The sequence below is a fragment of the Agelaius phoeniceus genome, chromosome 4 (genome assembly GCF_051311805.1).
Source record: "Agelaius phoeniceus isolate bAgePho1 chromosome 4, bAgePho1.hap1, whole genome shotgun sequence".
Lineage (NCBI taxonomy): Eukaryota > Metazoa > Chordata > Aves > Passeriformes > Icteridae > Agelaius > Agelaius phoeniceus.
Genome location: NC_135268.1, coordinates 49,004,188 through 49,018,857, shown reverse-complemented (window position 1 = coordinate 49,018,857; position 14,670 = coordinate 49,004,188). Strand labels below are relative to the sequence as shown.

The window sequence follows — 14,670 nt, the reverse complement described above, 5'->3', positions numbered from 1 at the left end:
AGTCAGCACATGCTCCATTTAGTCAACCACAACACACTCAAGGATTTTCCACAGAGCAGCAACACTACCGTTAACAGCTACAGCCATAGCTAACGAAGCCTAATGCCTCTTTCTTCCAGCTCTTCTGAGTGTTAAAATAGTTAATAGTTAATAGTTAAAACTATTAAAGAGTTCCTCATTATGGCTCCCACCTGGTAATCAATCACAGCTCACACAAACACTTCCTTCCTTCTGAAATTTCTCTTTAGGACAATGGGAATTTAAGATTTGAAGTCATTTCAAGAAATGTGATATTTGGTAGAGAATACAAAGGAGATATTTGTAGATTTGCATAAATTATTTAAATATTCTCTGAATGCTTGAGTATAAGGTCTCAGGCTGCAGCAAGGCCAAGTTTTGCCAGATGGGCCCATAAACACTGACGGCATTGCCATCACCAGCTGCATGCAGGAAGAGATGCTGAGCTGTCAGGTCTTTTTCACGGCTCAAGCTGATGCACCATGTTTTCCCCAAGAAAAGGCAGCTGTTTAGACACATCTGGTGAACAGACTTTGGCCTGTAGTTGTGAGTAAAAACACATGTAGTGTCCCCATCCCACAAGAAAGCTCTAACCAAAGACAAAAATAACAAATGAGCAGAAGTTAAAATGAAGTTAAGATACATTAAAATTTCCTTCCTGCAACAGATGGCAGTTATTGCACTAAACTTGCATCTGTGGTCACTTTTCTCATGGTAATAAATATGCTTCTGTCAGCCTATAGGTTACCTTTAATTCATGTAAGCATCAATTTTTTCATATTCCAGGTGACATATATGCCTTGTAAGAAACAAAACATGAGAAAACACTGCAGAAAATACTTTTAGGTAAAATTCAGCATTCAGAGATTTGAGCACAGTTCCAATCTAGTCTCACAAGCAGAAAAGAAACTGCAGCATATTACCTTGATTTAGCATCTGTGCAGTAGAGAGCATGAAGACAGTATCACCAAAGCTCTCACATGGGTTGTGACCTGTGAGTTTCATTTTCTTTGCTGAAGACAGAGCATTGGCCTAGCATGTCTTGAACAAGAAAAACAACACCAATTATGCTGCAACCAGAGTCTGAATTCCTCACAAATTAGTCAGGGCCTTTAACCATATCTCAAGGATTATTTAAATGCTTCCTTTCCCTCATGCCTCCTGTTCCCCAAACAGCTTTTCTGTTTTCAGTCCACAGTTAATATTTCTGTTCAGGCTCAGCTATGAAATTTTACTGGCTTCTTTAATCAGAATTGTAACAATCATAACAACTCTAAATAACCTGTTTGCTTGCACCCAGGTACACAGCAGTTTGTCATTGTTGCAATGTTCAGCCTCAACAGAGCTGAGGAGAAATAAACCAAGGTTAACCATTTGGCTTTACAGATGAATAAACAAGGGAGGCCTGCACATAATACACTGGAGTGGTTTTAGGTCATGTAACAAAGCATTATCACTTCACTATGTCTCCATTATTGTATTGTTTCTATGATAAACTCAACAATCCCTTTAGCTATTTTTTCCAGTAACTTTCAGCTGTTATGTCCCCACAGTTTAAAGAACAATGTGTGCTATAAACTTGTGGAGACAGAGAATACTCCTAAGCCTTCTGACCTCTAAAATTGGGCATTGTTGTTATGTCTCTTGCTGCAAAAGGCAAGTTTTTTAATTGTTCACAGTAGAAAAAATGTGTAATATTACAAACCAAATAACTCTTTCATCCTTTCACCCAAGAACTACACACACAAACACTTTTAATTCCATGGTAATATTTCCACAGAACTTCATTTCAAATATCCCAGGGAAGTTGAGTGTCAGTGTTGAAGATCATGTTTCTTCTGTTTCTGTCAATACTCCTGCCAGCAGCTATTTTCATTTTCTGTAGTATAGCCACCTGCTTCCTAAGAGAAAGGGAAAAATCCCTTTGGGTCAATGTGCAACCTGCACCACTCTGAGGCTGGTGTATGGGACAGTACCAGCCTGGTGCCAGTACAGCTGGGAAAATACTGGATTATTCTTTTTTTTTCCCCTTACCCATTTTTAACAAGTGATTGGATGCCATTAGCTCTAACAGTTCTGGCACTAGTAGTGTCTCTCATTATTTTTATTCCCTGTTCAGGCAAAATGCTCTGGAAATCTCTCCCAAAGCTCCAAAATCTTAAACCAATACATTCTGTTGCTTCTTTTTCTTCTCCTTTCTCCAGCTTTACCGAGTAAGATGCTAGACATGTAATGTGTCTTTGAGATATTTAAGGAACCATTAATAATTTATTTTACTGTATTCTGTATTCAGATTCTTATGTCATTATGTCAGGAATGGAAGCTCTGATTTAAATCATCCTTTCCTAGTATTTTATGCCACCTCTTAGTTCTTCTCAGATTTTCACTAGCAGAAAAATGACACCATGTTGCTGTGGAGACTTCTGTTCTTATATCATGACATTGCCTCACAATAAACAGCAGCAGAATTTCATGTGTGTTGGAGGGAGCATATCCTTCAGCAGAGTTAGTTGTTGGGAAGTGTAACATACCTCCAGCAATACCTTGGCACAGACTTCTCTCTCTTCTGATGTTCAGACACAGAACTGCCACCTTTGATTAGGGCAATTCTTTATTTCAAGGCAGGGGGACTGAGCATACCATGACAAGGTGTGAAGAGCTGGTTTGGAGCATCTAAAACTTTTGATTTCAGTGAGACCACTCATTTTTATACCGCTACAGCAGAGGATGCCACTTTGCTAGGCACTGCTACAATTGCAAGAGGACAAGGGGAAGAATAATCCTTGTCTTCAACATAAGGATTTATTTCACCACTTCTTACACAGAGAAGGTTTTCTGTGGTGCAAACACTGGCAGACAAATTCACTTACCTTTAACCAATTCACAAACAAGAACTGATCCATTTAACATTTGATTTACTAACCATTTATTCATGCAATATCTATGGAAGCAAATCCTAGAGGTGGAATGCAAGAAAAGCTGTATTTCAATGCAGAATGTTTAGTTTTTAGTATGACCTTGAAAATAAATTTAAGTGTAGACTTTTGCTTTTTACTACCTCAATTTTGGCAATATAGCTGAGAGGGTTATTAAAGAAATTTGCTATACAGTTGTTTACATCTTTCATTGTAGTGAAATTTTAATAGTTTTTGGATTGCTTTTACATTGCCATGTTTTGGGATTGTGGAGTTTTGGCTTTCCTCTAAACAACTTCATGGATTTCCTTAAAGAGACAGTTACTGAGTCCTTCTGAGGACAACCCATCATGGCAACAAGTAGCCTTTTTACACTGGTACTCAATAGATTGTCCTACTTGTGTTACTAAACAGGTCCAGCCAAAAAACAGACTGCAGTTGTTCTAAATGAGAAAAATCCATGTCATCTATATAGTGAAATAAAAAGCTACATTTTATTTCACTACAGAAAAAAAAATACAGAGCAAATTATAAAGTAGTATTTTTTTAGGTGATAATTTTGAAAATCCTACAAAAAATATTTCTTCCATGCATCAATGGCAAAAGATTTAGCACTGAACATTTTAAGACTCATGAGAATCATTCTGGGACTCCCTTTATATTTTTAGACCCTAAAAATATACAAGAACTTTGCAAACATAAATCAAGCAATTATTCATCATTTCTTTCATTTAATACATAGGGAAGAGGAGGACATACTTCAGGTTGAACTGATCTCTGTAGAGAGTTTATAAAAAAAAAAAACTAGCAGAAATACACAAATACTAAACATGGACTCAGCTTTAAATATATGAGCATTGGCTCCTGTAATCAGTAGTTGAAGTACATAAACTCCACATGGTGGAGTCACAACTGCCTTCACAGGCCTGAATTTTAAGACAAGCTTTAGATGCTGTAATTGATTGCAGCTATCAAGTACAGCACTTTGAAGAACTAAATGAGCATTTTGTAGTGCAAAGCCCGCTAAGCTTTTTTCAAAGACAACTCAATTGAAGCAGGGTCTAGATCAAATTCAGATTACTGAAATGATATGTCAACTACTTAAGTATATTAATATTTTTAATAACAATTTAATCCCACTAATACTACCAAAAGAACAAATAAAAATGATTAGCCAATATTTAACAAATGTTTAGTTTTAAAGCTGAAAGGAACTGCAGTGTATGGGTTACATATTTTCTAGGCAGCATACCATCTCTTACCATCTTGGTATAAATAGATTTTGGATGATTTTCTTATCCTCTATTTTACAGGCTCTGTTCTGTCTATTAAATCTGGTGTTATAACTGCCAGGACAAAATGGCCCCATTTTAAGAGGCAAAATATGTGACAAATAAAATGCTTTAATTTATAAAACCATTAATAAGGAAATCAAGCTGAGCAGACAGGAGGTAGGTACTTCAAATACAATTTGTGTTGTTTTGGATTACAAATCTAATTAGTTATGATCTTCCAGGGAAGAATCCAGAAATATCAGAAGTCCTGGAGCTACTCAGAGCCTAAAGAAGGAGTCAAAGTTGGACAAAGTAACTTGAAAATCATTCAGCACTTAAAACCTATAGTAGGTAAATGTATATGGGAGTGACGTACGCAGGAGTCTGAGGTGGCAGTGAACTGTTCCTCAGCCTCTGGGTCAATCATCAGGCAGCTCTGTCTGCAGCCAGAGTGGCTGGTTTCACTGCAGCTGAGGTGCCTGCCCCAGGTCAGGGCTACACAGCAGTCAGTCTCCACCCTCAATACCAGCAACATGTCCCACTGACAGAAACACTGGCTCCAATTATTGAAATGCCATTAGAAAAGCAAACAGCAAACTCCCAGGTACAGCAACAACAGAAAACACCAACACAAAATAAAACCCAAATTACTAAATAAAACACAAGCACACAAATGGAAAAAACACACACAGGTCCTTTCTAGAGTCAGATTAATAAGAATATACACTCATTACACCTAGCTTCTTTTTGAAACAAATAGTTAAAACCAAACCAAAACACATACAAATTACTCATGGTTGCTTATTGCAAAACTAAAGGTTTTCCACATATGCAGTGTCCAGTTCTTCATATTTACAAGAAAATGCCAAAGACAAATTTTTCCAAGCCACATGCATAACAATAGGCTTGGTTCAACCAGACACCAGTCATCCAAGAAGAAACATGTATGCCCTCTTATACTACCATCAGTCCCATACCTCAGACAAAGGAGTTTATAGTCTGAGAAGATAAGTTCTGTACAATGGGTAATCTTACATCTCCCAGAAACCTGGGGAAGTTTAAACACTTGGAACTTCTCAGGCCTGGGAAGTTTAACTGTCTGATGCTCTGATGCATGCTGCTGATGTCCCTTTTAGCAGAGCCTCTCTAGCAACCTCAGAGATCGCATGATCGCAAGCGACTGCAAATGCGGCATTTTTCATAGTCGTTAGATAGATGGATTTGTAAACCATGTGAGACAGTGTGATCAAATGGCTATATTGGAAGTATAAATATACTTCCAGTCCTGTTCCTATTGTATTTGTGTAAATCAAGAACGTGTAAAATAAATCTGGTGTGGAAAACGGAATATTTTGAGGTTTATTAGTAGATATGAGGTGTTTCAAACTTGTTCTCGGGTTTGTTGATAAGCCTTTTTACAAACAAAAGACCAAATGCCTTAAGGCTAGCTATTTTTTAGTAAAATAAGAGCTAAAATTGAGCAGGTTTTTAAAGGCCTAACAGTTACACAGTTAAATTACCTATATGTTTTCAATGCTGCATTCATCAATTTTAAAATCTCCTGGCCAAGGGACAGAAAGAAAAATTGCACAGATTTTATTGTTATGGATTGAGTTCAAATAATGTCCAACCCATTTCCTGTTCTTTTCTTCTGTCAGAAACCATATGTGGAGTACACCTTTGGAGTCCAATTTAAAAAAAAAAAATCTCATTTTCTATTTTATTAGTCCTGAACTACTCTGCAAGAAATATTTCCATACTTGAATAAGAGGTGCTGAAGAAATACTTTCCAGAAATCTCTAGTCATATTTTCATGCAGAAAGTGGAGAGAGAATAAAAGATTGTCAGAGTATTTCCTAAGAAATATTCCATTGATCCCAGCTGGCATAATTTCAATACATTTGGCTACTGACTTACTTGTCTTGTTACAATGTCTCCAGCTGTTGAGTCTTTCCCTGATAGAAGTAAATGGAAAAGCTATAAAATTAGGACTTTTAAATTTTTGGCAGGATTCTAGAAAACTATCGCAATATTTAATTTTTAAAATTATTTCTTTATCTGAGACTGATAACTCTGCTCTTTATATAATTTGATAACACAGGGTATACATTTAACCCATCTACAGAGAATTACTGAAGTGCATGAGCACTCAAAGATATCTCTCAGGCTTATCAGAATTAAACATAAACTGGCAGAAGACCTGTATTAGCAGATTTTTAAAACCCCTAAGGCAACAATTTCAACTTTTCACCATTTATCTACCTTTGGATGCAAGGGAAAGCAATTCCCACTGAAAGACTTCAAGATGAGCAAAAAGAGTTCAGCAAGTAAAACCTGCTTTAAGTAAAAGGCTTAAAAAGAAGAAGAAGAAAAAAAAGACTACTCTAAGGAGTAATTTAACTCAAATTCTTGAAAGTTTTAAAATACATGTTATCACCCAAGTGTGGGCACCAAGTGTGTATTAAGACTGCTACAGATTTTTGTGTTACCTGGGAGCCCCCTGCTGGGACTCTGTCGAGAGAAAATGAGAAAAGAGAAGGGTTTTGTGCTGAAGGTGTGTCACAGATGTTTCAGTAATATTTAATTATGCTATATATGGTATGTTAATGCAACCTTATTTAATTTCTGATAAGCAATCACTAAAAATGAGAACTCTGCACAGCAGATGCATATACTTAGTATTAGTTAAATGCTCAAAATACTTTAAAATACCCCTTATTCTCAGAATTCATGATGATTATTCAAATGGGCAGCCTATCTGCTGAATATAAGGAATTCAAACTGATGGGTGATCTGTGTGGTTATCATTAAAGAACATATAAACAGAATTAGCTTTATTCCATTTGATTAACACATGCACCAAAAAAAAAAAAAAAAAAAAAAAAAAAAAAAGCCTGAAAATGCAGACATTTCAGGACTGCAAGAAGAGTAAAATACCAAAAATAATTTTGTCTAACCCAACAAATTTCAGGCTAAGTACGTGTTAGAACAATTGCTGTAACTCACAGATCATCAGTATTTCCTTTCCTGAAAAGATCATCTAAAATATTTCAACCCATCCTGTATTCACTACCTCCTCCATTCTGCAGGTACAGCCATTCAGAGCTCTGTGTAATTAAACTGCCTGGGTTATAAACAGCAGCCTCTTCCACAAGTATTTTGTACCCATATAATTTCACTCTTGTGGCTGTGGATGATACAGACATAAAGCTTACTTTCCAGATTAATCTTTGAGGATATTTTGTAGGTCTCCCTATAAGCTGGAAAAGTTTCCTCAATGGCAATGGAAGTTTCTATCTTTTGTGAGCATTGAGATGATGGCTGTTTGATATATGTGTATGAGCTTTCACTCACTAGTGATCTTTTATTCCATTTTTAATTCCTTTTTTCTGTTACTTCCTAATGGCAAAATGTCAGGCTTATGTTTAAGATGCCAGTGAAAATATCAAAGCATTTTCTTAAGAAAAAATCAAAGGCCTGCATGCTCACAAGATTATAAGTAAATCTGCCTGAATACTGCACAGTGCTGTTCAGGACTTTTTCCTTTCACAGGGAATAGCTCAATCTTCTGCTATACTCAGTCACCTGTAGGAAATTTTATCAGTATAAGCAAATTATTTCCTAAATTGAAGAGCTATTAGCATACTCAAAGAGAAAGTCATGGCCATAGCAAGAGGAGTTTAAAGATCAAAGGAAAAAACTTATCGCAGTTCTCCTCAGCATGCCAGGTATGCACTTACTCTGTGTAAAGGTAACAATAAGTAAAATGTATATGTAAATATTTTCCCTTCCAAAGCATCTTTAAATTAGATGCAGGAAGAATGTATGAAACTAGTAGAAGATGCAATATATGAATTTTAAAATGCAACATTTCCAAACCCATTTTTAAACCCTTCTCCTATAAAGATTTCGAACTCCATCCTTGGATACAAAAATAAGGTGTTCATTGAAGGAAAAGAAATCATTCTGGGAAACCACTGGATACTAAACCTTAGCAGTAATATGACTAGACTTGAGAATAATAGTAAAGAACGTACAGGATGGAAAGTATAGGGATGAGAGTTTCAAAACCCTACAGGCTGACACAATGCCTTTCATACTTTTTTACATTTTTATTAGTTTATCTTAATGAAAGAATGCCCATGTAATTTATTGTGACTTACAGCATCAAAACAGTTCAGGGAAGAACTTCTGAACTATGAAATTCAACAGAAAATATGACACAGTAGTCAAGTAGCAATGCCATACTGTATTTTCCTCTTGTCCTGTGAGAAACATTAAGGAAAAAAACAGAAAAAAGAAAAAAAAAATTAAAATTACCAAACTACCTCTTGGGACTCAAGAAGCCATGCAACATAGAAAGGTTATGATGAAACAACACAAAGTGAGAATTTAACACCATAAACAACCTAGTTTTTATCTAAAAATTCTCCTTAACTACTCAGATAACAAGCAGAAAAGCTGGTCTGTTTTATAAGCTTCAGTCTTAATTCAGTATTTTAACATTATGGTAAAGAGTATCTCTGTCAACTAAGGAGACTTTTTCTGTCCTTATAAACCTTGCATAAATAAAGGCACAGTAGCATTAGAAAGAGTCTATTGTACTGTGCTCTTAAAGCTAAAGATAGAAGAGACAGGCACGCGACAGATACTGACTGTGAGGAATTACACATCAACTACTTGTAGAAATCAAATGCAGATGTGTTGCTAGGAGAGAACAAAAGCCTGCACAGTCTGAGCCTGCAGAATATCAACAATCACAGAATCACAGAATATTCTGAGTTGGAAGGGACCCACAATGATCATCAAAGTCCAACTCCTGGCCCTGCACACCCTGTGCCTGAGAGCACTGTCCAAATGCTCCTTGAACTCTCAGGCTTGCTGCTCTGAGATTACTCAAGACACGAGGAGAAAAGCCTCTGTTCCCCCCTGCCCCCCCCCCCCCAAAAAAAACCCCAAACAAACTAAAACCAACCAAACAAACCTGAAACCAAACATGAAACAATAGCAAAAAAACAAACCTGAAACCACCAGCTGTTTTGCCCAAGCACATCCTGAAGCCTTCCAAACCGGGCTGCATATGGAAGATATTGCCTTGTTTCTGCTCCTGCCAAAGAGAGCAAGTGTATGTTGGTGTCTAATTTGGTTTTATTTTGAAATAAGCAACAACACAACAACCAAACCAAAAGGTGACCACACCAGATGACACTAACATCACTGCTGCCATCTAGCAGACTTGTATTCTCTCCTGAGCAGGATGTTTTGGTCAGTGGACATTATCTGCACCTTTCTAGCATTTAGTCACTTTTAGAAGGTTTGCATACATTGAAAAAGTTACAGATTTATCAACTTTTTTTCTTTCTTTTTTAATTCAAACCAGATTGAAAAACAGTCATTTTACTTTATTTCTCTCTTGAACCTTCCTTTATGCTAAGTACTTCCCATCAGGCTTGCTCTTTTTCTTTTTATCTTGCAACATACTTGCACTGTCAAACTAAATTACTCTTTGCAGTAAATTTCAGCTCCAAATCTAAGGCACTTTTTATTGAAGTATCTTGGTTGCCCTGGTATGGTTATAGGCCTCTTGGGATTTATATTGTAAAATTTATTTTCATGGGTTTATAGCTATGCAGTAAAAATCCTCATTGCACTGAATTTGGCTTAGAAGCATCAAATACACAGCTTTTTTTTTAATATTTAAAAGGTTTTACACTGTAAAATTGCAGTGATTTTTTTATTATTATTCTTGATATTTACAAATGTCTTCATTCTTCCACCATTCATCTTCACTCTAGTCTGAACTATTTCTGATGGACTACATTGAACAGAATAGTGGTCTTACATTATCTTTAAAAAGTACATATCTGGCTTAAGGTTTTGATTTTAGGAGGTTCTAATTCAGTCAGAGCAACATGTTTTCTCACAGACCCTATGTCTCACCACCTCTCTCCTCATCTCCTCCATGTATGAGCTCTCCCTTTCCCAGTGCCTCTATTGCCACTGCTCTGCTGGACCTTCAGGTTCTCCCCTTGGAAAAGGCAGAAGCCAGCAAGTCAGCTTGTCTGAATTTTGGGTAATTTCCCCACCCCATCCCTATTCATGATAGTCCTAAGCAGCTATTTAACTGTCTAACTATGTAGCTGAAGCAGAGTTCTGGCAGCTGAAAGACTATTCATTAAAGGTTTAAGCAAAAAATTGATGAATTTACTGACAATTACTTGGAGTGTCAAAGTAAATCTCCCAAGACAATGGAAATGTGATGTTCTCTTCCCCAAAATATTTTCATGCCCACAGCACTCTTATTGAAAATTAAGTAACCTTTGATACACTCCTACTTTGCACTGACTGTAGAAGTCAATGTGTTCTGTGAAAAAAATACAGGGGGAAAAAAGTGACCTAAGCTCTGGCAGCAAATCTTTTTAAACCACTGCCAAGCAGGACATAAAATAAAAAAGCACAGTGTTCCCATAAGCATCCAGTAGCACCTGCCCAACACACTTGATAACACTTATTTGCATTCAGAAGTGAGGTTAAAGGTGGGAATTATACCACCAGCTTACACTTTACAATAAAAATCAGAGTAAGGAACAGAGAATTCTGCTTGAAGACATCACTTGCCGCAGGCAGTTCTTAGGCAGTATTGTCCTATAGATCAAAACACCATTATCACAGGGTGCTGCATCTGAAAGCCTTCATCACAAAACACATATGCCCCAAGTTCTGTAAGAGATTTCTGTACCTGGAATACCCAAAGGAAGATCAGCAGTGACCTTTTCCAGTAAACAACCCTTCATAATTCAAACAAACAGACTAACAAACCCAAAACAAAACAAAAAACCAAAAACAAAACAAAAAAAAAAAAAGGAAGAAAATACAAGAAAATGTGTAAGGGGGCAGGGAAGAATAAACAGCAAATGGATAACAAGTTTCAAATTCATAGTCAGTTCAGTCTAGCAGAAGAGCATTTTACCATTGCATAGCTTTGTAGGGACAAAGCAGGTGTGATAAACTAGTGCCTAGGTCATGTTAAAGAATACTAATTGAAGCAAAGTGAAATGACCACAACAGCAAGACCCGGCACGTACTTACTCCGATCAGCACATCCTGCATTAGACTCAGTAACTGTTTGGGCATATAAAAATACAGTCACAAACCATTCTTTCTTTCCTCAGTGGGTGTCACACTGTGCTCTGTGGCTTGCCCCTGCCTGAGACTGAATGGATACCTCAGGATTAGGCTCTGCTGCTGAGACAGACAGGGAACATTCTTTAAGAATAGAATTTCGACTCTTCAAGGACTTCTGTCTCAGACAAAGCTCAGGCAGTTTACCAGCAATTCACTGGTGGTGAATATTCCCACTGACATGGGAATAACAAAATTCATTGTGTGGGGGCACTGCCTTCCTCAGTTCTTCATCATCATTACTCCCTTCTGATATGGTGCTATTTAACTATCTTTAGGGCCCAGCATGGACCCCAACTGATGAGCTGATTCAAGAGCAATAGTCAGTTCAGGCAAATTCTGCCTCATCTGTCTTGGCTGCTGTTGAGTTGATATAACCAGGGGGAAATAAGAATGGGATAAGGAGTGTCTCAGAGGACCTACAGGACAACAGGGCAGCCCAGGCAGACAGCTCAGTAGCTTTTGGGGAGGGCATATCAGAATGGAAAGAGCAATAAGAGCAGTCATGTTTTCATTAAGTTGTTATTTTTTTAGCATTCTTATTTCGAGCCAATGCAGTTGATTGATTTGACATCCTGCAGATTAACTTTTCATGGCTGTCTTTTGCTTGAAAACAGACATTTGCACTTACACCTCGGAGAAAACCGAGTATTCCTCCTCTACATTTGACAAGTCTATTCACTCTCAGGAATGTTACTAGCTACATAGGGAAAGAAAAAACCCAGAATGATTCTTCCAGGTCTCAGCACAAATCCATGACCATCACTATGCTACAGCACTAGTCAGTGCTACTATTAGTTATTTCTTCTTCTAGTTTTTTCAATAGTTTGTTGTGGTTTTATTGGGTGGTGTTGTCACTGACCACTGCAGCTCATTTTACCTTAAAAGCAATGTTTCAGCCCTTGAAAGACATAGCAAAATTTTACCATGTGTGCCCCTTTCTGGCTGCAGCTACACTAGCTCAGGTCCTTGATACCAGAGGCAAATGACGTTATCGCTGAGCTGCTCACATTTCATTCAGGGTTCAATGTGGGCAACTAAAGGGACAAAGATGAAGGAGAGGCAAATCAAGCAAACACTGCCAAGTTCAGGATGTTGAGAAAATGCAGTAGAAAGCCCACAGTCTGACCCATTTTTCCCTGCCTAATCTTTGTGCAACTTAAGTATAACAGGTCACTTTACCCAATATTATTAAGGTCTTTGAGCTGTGTATTTCTCTTTACACATCTTCCTCAAGGTCCTTTTTTTTTGTCATGATTATTCAGCTGTACTATTTCTCTGAGCAAGATCAAAAGGAAATGTGTGTTGTACTTTTTAAGCTAAATCATACAAAAGCTTTCTTTATAAACTTGAGTGTTATCTCAAAGTACGCAGTCTGCAGCAGTGACCTAGCAGTTGACAGCTTGTCACCCTAGAGCCACAAATATATATCCTACTGGGAACATTAGCTAAAATATAATAGTTTTCTAATTAAAAAAAAAAAGTTTTCACATGCTAATGTACTCATATCTAAAGCTAAGGATCTAATATTACAAATTTTTTCTCAGCTTCTAATGAGATCTGTGAAAGCATTACTCTTTAATCACCTTTTGGCTCTTGCCAGTTTTACTAATACTCATATCTCCTTTTTTTTTAATATAGTTTAATAGACTTTAATGGAATGTGACCAGACAAGCAACACACAGGCTGTTGAACACAGATTTCCTGAGTTCACACAACATTATATCAAATACCCAGCACCAAACCAATAATGCTGATGCTCAATGTAGACTCTACAAGTAGGCTGCTCCAGGCAGTAGAAGTTGGGCACATTTCCAGGTGCAGAGATGACATTTCTCCCAGGGTCAAGCACTCAGGCTGTGCTTGGAAATGTATGGTGTCAGCAGGTATGACAATTGTAAACCTTGTACATGGCTTGGACAGAGAAAAAATTTGCAGATTACATGTAATTTTATTTCTGCCTTCCTCTATTCCTTCAATGACTCTCCTTACAAGACATCCCCACTCAAACATCAAGATTCTTCCAGTTTCAGAAAAATAAACCAGTTACACCAGGGATATAGATCTGGGTTCTGATGTTCCTATGGGACTAAATTCCCTGATACCAGTAAAGTTAAATTAACACTGATTTAATAAAAGCAATTTTTTACCTGGAATATGTAAGTCTACTTCCAGCTCGTACTAGAGCCCTAGCACCTACAGTGGTTAAGAGAAGCATGTTTCTTCTTTATTTGATTTGAAGATTTCATTTAGCTTTTAAGGAAAAAAAATTAGTCCATCCCAGTTCATATCCTCATGTACATTTATAATTTATGCTCTGTTGACTGACAGAAAAAGAACAAACATATTAAAACTTAATACTTGACCTCCAAATGAAGGAAACATTTGCATTGTTTAGCTCTCATCATCTTCACATTTAATTATTATTGTTATCTTAAATATTGCATCTATTTCTTGTCCAAGAATTGAGGATCAGCTTTTTGACAGCATATTGAGGAAATTATCTACTGAACCATAAATCTACTTCCTCTGTTCATTCTGTACTTACTTTAATTGCTCATTGATGATTTAACTCAAAATACTAAGCTTTAACATTTGTTCCTACAAAACCTGCTACTCTGCAGGGAAATCTCTGACAGTATTATTTAAGGAAGTCAGTTTTGCAAATACTGGACATCAGTGGGTTTTTTTTTTTTTTCATTTAATCTTATATTTAGCAAAAAAATAACTTGACTATACAGTAAGTATAAGATATTCAGAGAGTAAGGCATCAAAGTAAAAGCTAAGCATTGGATCAAATAACTTGAACCCCAAGCCACAATTTCAAAAAATTAAACCAGTTGATTTTGCTTTTATGCAAATACTATTTATCTTGCCTGTTGCCAGTTCAGACTTCATTCCATCTCAGAATGTCTGGGTACTGACATGAGTGAAATTAAGTAGCATAATGAAATATCTCTACCTAACTGCTTGTCTTCTTTGCATAATCCCATTTTTAGCATTTGCAGCCAAATTATTCTAAAGAATGTAAGGACAGTAGAATAAAAGACACTGTACAAACAAAATAAATTAGCCCCAACACCTGAACTTAAAATGTATTTTAAGAATGGAAAGCCTGGAAGAAACACATCCTACTTTGAGATATATAAATAGTTCTGCTTCAAGTGTAGGATTAATCCTCCACTTAAGCATTTACAGAGCCTCATGATATTCTGCCATTGCCACAAACTTGTGCTAAGGGCCTTTCAGGTCTAATCCTCTTGAACACAGATTTATTGGAG

At 36.8% G+C, this 14,670-nt stretch overlaps 1 protein-coding gene across 5 annotated transcripts in view; it reads left to right on the top strand.

The window, feature by feature from the left end:
* GABRB1 (gamma-aminobutyric acid type A receptor subunit beta1) overlaps positions 1–14,670 on the top strand; it is a 127,281-nt gene that overhangs the window by 62,258 nt on the left and 50,353 nt on the right. The gene's annotated exons all lie outside the window — the stretch shown is intronic.